This window comes from Brassica oleracea, chromosome C8, assembly GCF_000695525.1.
Source record: "Brassica oleracea var. oleracea cultivar TO1000 chromosome C8, BOL, whole genome shotgun sequence".
Taxonomy (NCBI): Eukaryota; Viridiplantae; Streptophyta; class Magnoliopsida; order Brassicales; family Brassicaceae; genus Brassica; species Brassica oleracea.
Genome location: NC_027755.1, coordinates 26,031,242 through 26,040,532, shown reverse-complemented (window position 1 = coordinate 26,040,532; position 9,291 = coordinate 26,031,242).

The window sequence follows — 9,291 nt, the reverse complement described above, 5'->3', positions numbered from 1 at the left end:
CATGCACTGCAAGTATCCAGAGAGGACATTGCAGACATTCTTCAGATGGCTAATGGAGCAGATAATCTCTTCATGCAACAACGCACCATTCCAGCACATCAGCATAGGGTTACAAAAGAGTTCTATGACATAGCTAGTGGCATAGACAATCGCTTCAAAAAGAAGTATAGACTCCCTACTCGACCGTCGATCGACGTTAATGTCCTACCATCGATCGACAGACGTCCAGTATTCGGCAGAAGAGCCTTTGACCTTTTTGGAACCAGAAAATTCTACTGGGAAGAGAAGGATGAGTATGGAGTCTACAGAGATGATCAGAGATGTGCAAAAGATGTGGATGGACACATCATCAATGTGTCCAAAGAGGATATCAGAAAGCTAATGGAAAGAGCTTCGAGAGATGAGCACAGCCAGTTGGTAGAAGAGATCTACAGAACCCTGGAAACTATAGAAGAGAGGCTTGATAGGAGATGTGATGACATATATTTCCCAATGGACCTTATCAGATAGAAGCAATTCAGAGGGAATTAGTGGAGATTCAGAGTTACATTGCCCGTCGACCAGAAGCATCAGCATCGATCGACAGACGCAACAACAAATCGACTGACATTCATAGACAGACATCGGTCGACGACGCTACAAACCGAGGCAGGCTAGTACCAAAAGTGACATCAGACATGTCTGATACACACACCCAGGGAGAGGAGATCTCAGCTGATACCTACGCCACACTCAGAAGACATCAGTTCAACCTTGAGAGTGTTGGAGATAGATTGCAGAAGATGGAAAACACAACTGCAACAATGAAGGAAAAATGGCGCAGAGGAGATGAAGCAATGCGAGACTTCACTGGTACATGGTTCAACAAGCGCAGAGAAGAGATATACACTTGTTTTCCAGCAAGTTCCAGCTTTCAAAACTACTAGCCAAATCACCTCCGAAGTCAAGCTAAATGACTATAACAAAGTGTTGAGTGGGAGGCAACCCACTATTAGGTAATATTTAATTGGTTTTAATAATCTAGTATTTATGTTGGTTTTTATTTATTAATTGAAGGTCATAAAAAAAAGATCCGAGTAGACGATTGCCGTGAGTATCGACCGACGAGAAACTGTCGACATCGATCGACATAGCATCACCTGCCGCGACCGATATCAACATCCTTATATCGGTCGACATACATTCCGGTCTGGTATATTGTTCTAACTTGTTATATTACATACTTATGACTAAGTTTACACTGGGGACAGGGTAGTTTAAGATTGGTTTTAATAATCTAGTATTTATGTTGGTTTTTATTTATTAATTGAAGGTCATAAAAAAAAGATCCGAGTAGACGATTGCCGTGAGTATCGACCGACAGAACACTGCCGACATCGATCGACAGAACAACACCTGCCGTGACCGATATCAACACCTTTACATCGGTCGACATCCATTCCGGTCTGGTATATCGTTCTAACTTGTTATATTGAGTCCTTATGATTTAGTTATCACCATAACTCCGACTGAATATACACTGGAACAGTGTAGTTTAAGTCTGGGGGGAGGTTTACTGATAGTAGTTTACTTATGAGTCTTATTAAAACGTTTTCAAAAAAAAAAAAGGTTTTTATTGAGTCAAGAAGGGGATAATGAACTTATTAGATTTTTGCTTGTTATCTAACTACTCTTTAGCACCATTCTAGACTTACTGATTGCAGATAGTACTAAAGATACTAAAGTTGATCAACCTATCAACTATTCACACTTGCTGAGATTGTATAAAGGAACCAAAGCTGACCTCCAACACTAAACTTGACACAACTGCTTGTCTTGGGGCTTGGTATACATGGGATCGGATTCTTCAAACAAGTCTGGAAGGTAAAGCCTTGTGTAGATAGATTTAACACCCTCTTTCTCTCTATTTTTGAAAAAATATATATATATATATATTAACATCTATTAGAGATTTATTAGGAAGGGATTCGAACAGGACTTGGTGGCTACAAGCATTAAGGCTTACTTCATAAGAATTCTATAGGTAAAGGATTAGAACATGATTTGGTGGCTACAACCATTAAGGCTTGCTTCACAAATAATCCTAGGATATAGGTCAAAAAGAAGTGAACAGGACTTGGTGGGTGAACAGGATTTGGTGGCAACCACCATTAAGTCTTGATTCATGGAAGCCTGTCCAATCTTGGTCAATGATCTTGCAATATAAACAGACTTTGACTGAGAGAGAAAATTAGTAGAGAGAGAGAGGATATGAACTAATGTTTACATGCAGTTCTAGATACTTGTTTGAAAATCCTTGCATCCTGTAATCGATACTTCCAAGGTAAAGTTTACACTTTTATTTATGCTAAGAAATGAGGTTGGTAGAGGGAAATGTCAGACAAGGTTTGCTAAGTTGTTGACTATGCGAATTTGGTTGCTAAGCTAGGATATGGTATAATGTGGTTTTGTGATTATGACTTCTTAGATGTTGGACTGCAATATTGTATAGGTGATGATTCTAAGTTTTAAATCATGTGAGTCTCTGCTGTTTTCAAACCTCTTTCAGAGAGACTACCTGTTTGTTTTGCTTGAGAACAAACAAAAAGGTAAGTTTGGGGGAGTTGATAGACCATGGATTTGACCCACTTTTACCAATGGTTTATAAGTGTTTTAATTGCTAATTATTATATTATAGAGTCTATTTAGAGTATTTATAGGATCAGAAGTGATTTGGAGGAAAGTGATGATTTTGGAGCATTTTGGAGATATTTGGAGTAAGCACCCGAGATGACAATTGAGCTCGACCATCGGTCGATAATGAAGAGGAATAATCGATCGATGTTCACATCTTGACATCGATCAACAGCGAAGCACGCAGAAGCCCGTTTGGTCACAGCCGACTTAGAGCTCAAGTCTTCACCAATTTACAAGATTACCCCTGACGAGTTTTAACTTAATTATATAAGCTTTGCCAACATGTTAGAGGCAACGTGTGCTTTCTTGTTTTACTATTTTCACAGCAAAGGTTTTCTAGGATTTTTAGTAGATTGGAGAGAAGATCCAAAGTTATTTGTGATTGAAACTCCATTGATATCTATCTATTATTCTAATGCAGTTTTCATACATATTTGTTGTTATGAATTGTTTGGCCATGTCTGAGTAGTTCTCTTGTTAGATTTTAGAGTTTAATTAGGTTATGAGGGATTAGCCACAACTATAGATTGCTAAGTTGTGATATTAATCATTAGGATTGTCATTAATGTATGATTCTAGATTAGCTACTTAGAACTTGCCCTAGGATTGTTAGATATAAGCGATAGGCTTTCATGTCATCCTGAAACCATTCTAATTGAGCTAAGACTTGCTAGAGTAAGCCGAGAGCTGATCTAGTGAGCTTAGTGAGCACATTCAACCCGCGCATTAACGCTTGACCAACAGCATCGATCGATATTCAAATAGAATAATCGGTCGACGTTTCGAATAGTGAATCGATCGATATTCATATAGAATCATCGATCGACACTGGTCAATAGACGAACCTAGAAAGTAAGAGCGGTGGTTCATTTATAAGTGTTGAGCTCTATAATATCATGCATGCAACTTGTTAGGCATCTATAGGATTATAATTCCAAATTTCCTGAATAAAAACTCTAAGTCTAGCTATTTCCTTTTAAGCACCAAAACCTCAACCAATCAATCGAGCAATTACTTGCTCAACAACTGCAACTTTACATTAAAACAATTAAACCATCTAGTTTAACAAGTCTGATTAGATTTATTAGGTTCCCTAGCTCCTTGTGGATTCGATCCATAAGTACTACAATTGAACCTCTTATTTGAGAGAGTAAAATCACTCCTTAAAGTAATTTGAGTGATATCAAGTACTAAAAAGATCCTCGAAATTGCCCACAGCCACTTGTTCAACACCTTTATCCTCTGTAATCCATGTTCCATTTGCATCGTAGAGTCCCACAATTCTATTGCGAATACGTCTTTGTTTCGTTAGAGCATGATAAAATTTAGTATTGAGATCCCATGATGAATACCACATATTCCTACTTTTTTTATGCCAGTATTCCTTTTCATCCGTATATGCGTCTTGTAATTTCCTGGAAACCTCTAAAATATCCTCCTGAGACCTATTATTATATGTCTGAACCTCCTCAAGTACCTTTTGAAGATCACTAATTTTTTCTTTTCCAAATGGTGGGTTGTTCTTTCTCCATTTAGCAATTTCGTGACGGCAATTGCAAATTTTTGTAACAATATCCTACAGGCATCATTATACTGTGACCATCCTGTTTCAATCGAATCCATAAGGTCTTCCTGCCCAATCCATCTCTTATCAAACCGAAATTGTCCTTTTCTCCTAGGGACTTTGTCTTCGAGGTAAGCCACGATTGGACGATGATCAGACCCTACCATCCTTAAGTATTATGTATAAGAGCATGGGAAGAGTGTATGCCAATGTTCATTTGCTAGGGCACGATCTAAACGACATCTGACCATTACTGTTCCTTTGCATTTCCCTCTTCTGCTTTGCCATGACATTTTGTTGCCTCGAGCTGGAAACTCCAATAAACCACTATTTCGAATCATATTGTTGAAAGGAACAAAAGAATCTGCGTTTCTTAGAGATCCGCCATCTTTTTCATGATTTCCAGTGATCTCATTTAAATCTTCAATTATAAATCAGAGGTCTGAGCGCAAAAACCCATAACATGTTAACCGTTCCCAAACTTGTTCTCTTAATTTTTGGACCGGATCTCCATAAACAAATGTTAGAAAAATCTTTTTACTAAGAGCCTTCGTCTCCACGTCTATCATCCAGTTACTCGAATACAAAACCTTAACTTGATGCATATTATTATAAAAGAGAGCTAATCCGCCGCTCCTCCCAATGGGATCCACCGTAACCAGATTATCATATCCAAAGTGGGTTTGAAATCCATGCACAAACTCAAAATCCTGTTTCGTTTCGGACAAAAATAAAAAATAAAAACCAGTTTATGTTTATGCCATATTTCTCTAACGTAACTTATAGTTCAGGGACTTCCCACTCCCCTACAATTACAGCTAAGTACTCTCATTAAAAAACTCATGGGTGTGTTCCGTTGATACCCTGATATATAGTTAATCCCATTCCATTGACTCTCAAGACCTGTAATATTGATATTCTTGTATCCATTTCCTTTTCGCCAACACGAATCTTTGAAATAAAAGGCCAAATACCATCGTATGATTCAATCCTAGAAGCAGACCGTATACTTGCCTCCAAACAGAATGTGTGTCGCTGTTGTGGTACTATGAATTGCAAGACTGATGTTAGACAAAACCTTGGTACCATTGTCACCATAAGTATCCTACTCCGAAATTTATTGTAATTAAAAGCCCACGTCCATACATAAATACAAGTGAATATCACATGTTCTCTCCGCCATATGACGTACACAATGTGCAAAAGGTAACCTAACAAAGGAACATATGAAATTGTTCCCAAAGCTAGAATGCTTGCGTCAAAAGTCCCACTTGTCCTGCTCAAATTTGTGTCCATATTCCAAATCCTTAGTAAGTACCAACGATCATCCGTAAACCAACTTATCCGTGTGTTTTCCTTCCATTCCATCTTGCACTGTACTTGGTTTAATGAGACCAAGTGCAGGATCTGTTGTGGTACCAAATATAAAGTTCCTAAACTCCAATGTACCTCAGTATAGCCAAAGAGCCTGAAAACCAGTGTGTTATGAGTAACCTGCCATTGAAGCTCAGTTCATTGAAGGTAACTATACAGGGCAATCATAACACCATTGAAATAACAACCAAACAAAGCAATTTTATTCAAATGCATAATCTTGATATCAAGACTAGCAGTAAAACCAATGGCCATTGCAAAGCCAATAAACCACATAAAACAAATTGAAAGGATAATAAAAGATGCTAATAGAGCTTATTGAAGAAACAAAAATAAACGCCAGAACGATATTAAATGCCAAAACACAAGAGACCAGCCTCTCACAGCACAACGACTCGTGTGTGGTGTACTTCATGTATAAATTATGGCTTGGAATCACTAGGTTTGGGGTGTGAGGGACCCCTCTCCTCTACCTGCTTAGAACCTCCTCCCGGTCGAGTGCCCGTCTTTGCTTGTGCCCGTTAAGTAGAAAAAAAATTTAGCAATAGAGAATTTGATTTTTTTTTCTTAAATCTAAAATATCAAGCTCGATGCAAAATAACCGAACACGAACTAAAAATATCTGGATCTGACCCGATATTTAAAAATAGCCGACGGGTTCTAGACCCCTATATCAAAAATATCCAAAAACTCGAAATACCCTAGTCAAACCCGAACGTCCATGTATACGGGCAAAGGACCAAAACGAAACAAAACAAAAAATTCAGCTAATGTTAATTTGTAACCACAGTTTTATTTTTGGGTAATATAGGACGACGCATATACAATATTCTGAAAATCATTAGGTTTGCATGTGAACGAAAATGATCATAGAATGGTACAATTAGTAAGATGTTCACATTGGTCAACATTGACGGAATGTAATTTGTAGAAGATTAGGTAACGATGGTACACTGAGAAAAACAGAAGAAGATTATCTACATTTTGATAGTTCAGTGTTTGGATAGTTTCAGCTTAACAGTCTCTCTATAAATGTCACTATATAATTTTCCGGAAGATAAGAAGAAAATTACTATGCAATCTCTCATAGTTAAGTTAAATAGTGATTAAAACATAGAACTTAAAGCCTTAACTGCAAGTTGATGTTTGATAGACTTTCTTTTTTCTTCTATATCACCAATAAGTCCAGATAAATCATTAACTAGGTGAATTATTGTTTACAATTGTTACAAAACAACAATGTAAAAAATAACTTACATAAGATTAAGATATACGGATGTTAAGATGAAAATATCAAACGTAAAGTCATTTATGTACTTGGTTTGTATATATATATATCCAATCTATAGAGATCTTTTTTTGAGAATTAATTTATAAAACCTACAGAATGTAAATACTTCTTGAAGAAGATCATAATTTAAAATGTAAATATTTTAGTGTGATTTCTCCTCCACTTCACAAATACCACAGGTGGCAGATCATAAAACATTACGCAATTCTAGTTTATATATCTTCTACACCATTATGAAGAAAACTGGAAATGTGAATTTGCGTGTGAAATAAGACTTATGCATGTCTTCTCAACCATGATAAATCTTTTCCGTTTAAGATACTCTACAAATGTTTTGAGAAAAACAAATATGTTATCTTTAAGAACTGAGAAAATGGCCATAGTTCAGTGGCATAACCGTATGTAAGATGGGTTTTAAGATGACCCACAAATATTATGTGACCAAGACAGAAAAAATGGGCTGAAAAGCGAAAACCCTAACTTACGCAATGATATCTAAGTCGATATTATTGTATCAAACTTTGTTTGTTTTTGAACTTCCGGGTCTTCATTTCCTTAACGCCCAATAACACAAACACATGGGCTAACATTATGTCTTATTGTTTTCTTTTTGGTTGACACTGAGTATTTAAGTTTTTGATCCCCGATGGTTTTTTAAAAAAGTTAGCAAAAAAAAAAAGACACTGAGTATTTTTATTGTATAAAACTTTTTTTTTTTTTTTTTGAAAATTGTATAAAACTTTTGTTGCAGCCTAAAAAAGTAAAAAGTAGTATGTACTTTTGCTTAACATTTGTTTTCTTTTGTTCATTGTCTGCGTTCCCACTATATAACTATTGGTCAGCTCTTTTAAAGAAAGTTGTAACATTGGTTGCAAAAAAAATTCAAAAAAAAAAACATTGGTTGCAAATAACTTTAAATTAGTTTCTTTGAAATTTTAAAATAAAAAGGTTAAAGTGGTCGTGCACATGAACATGATCTCCAACAAACTCGAAACAAAGGCTATAAAGTTGGAAGAGTTTGATAATGAAGCCATGCTTTTTAGTTGTGTTGTGGTATTCCTTAAGAACGGCTTCTTTTAACCAGCTTTGCTGTTAAGAAAACTACGTACCATGAAGAATATTCTCTCGCTCCGCCTCTCGTCCTTTATTTTGGTATTAATAATCTGTGACGAATGACGATCAATGATAGTAATCATATATAAAATTAGTTCCTCACTGAAGTTAAGCGCACTCGCGTAATTAAGCTTCAATATAGCCGAGTCCATCGCAACTAATGTTTTTTTTTTTTTTTATGAGAAAGGGCTTCATCGCAACTAATGTTTTGAAAGGCATATCGTTGCACCTGCAGTATCGATAAAGAAAATCTTCGGACAGTCGATTTCTTAAAATATATATGTTAACTTGTCCAAATGCATCTATAAAATAAGACGTAACATCAACACTACAAGAAAACAAAAGTTTTACGGCGGCGGTATTTCTCGTGAGTTCGTCGTAAAAGAGGGTTTACGAGGAATTAGCGAGGAAACACGTTTCTTCGTTACTCGTTCGTCGTAATGCATATTTCCTCGCCAATTCGTCGGAACTTAGCGAGGAAAAGGTTTCGTCGTAAAGACGAAGTAATGGATTTCGTCGTAAAGACCACGTAAATATTCCTCGTAAATACCTCGAAAGCATTTCCTCGTAAAATACACGTATTTATTTCGAAAGTAATTTCTCGTAAAGTACACGTAAATACGTCGAAAATAATACCTCGTTATTTCCTCGTACACTTTCCACGCAAATAAGTCATAAAGTAGCTATGAATTCACTTCGTTTTATTATTTTACAGAATTTAAAAATATAATAAAAAAAATAATTAAAATTATTTAATTTATTAATAAAATTTAAATTTAAAAACAAAATCAATACGAAAATATTTTATATATAAAAAAGTTTTGAATTTATAAATACAACAAACAAAAAAAAAGAACTAAGAGTCGTTCATCGCCCGGTAGAATTCATCACTCCTCCTCTCTACATCTGCCTCGGCATGTGTGTCGGATGATGACTCGCCTAGAATGGGATTTTGTCGTCGCATGTTCCTCAACAAGGATTCCCATTCCGGATTTGTGGCCGCTATAACGTCCAAGAAGCCCTCGACTCCACCCATACGAGCTGTGAACGCAGATCGCGTCTAGTCCAACTCGTTACGCAGCTGAGCGGACTCTCTACGCAGCTGAGTGACTTCATCTTCCCGTGTCTGACCATAAGACGATGTCACTCTCGGAACATCGTTGGCGGAACCAATCCCCAACGTACGTCCCTTTTTCTTAGGGATAACCTTAAAAACAAAGAATAAATATTGTTAGTAAAAATTTAAAGTTAAATTAAATGAATAATAAAAAAA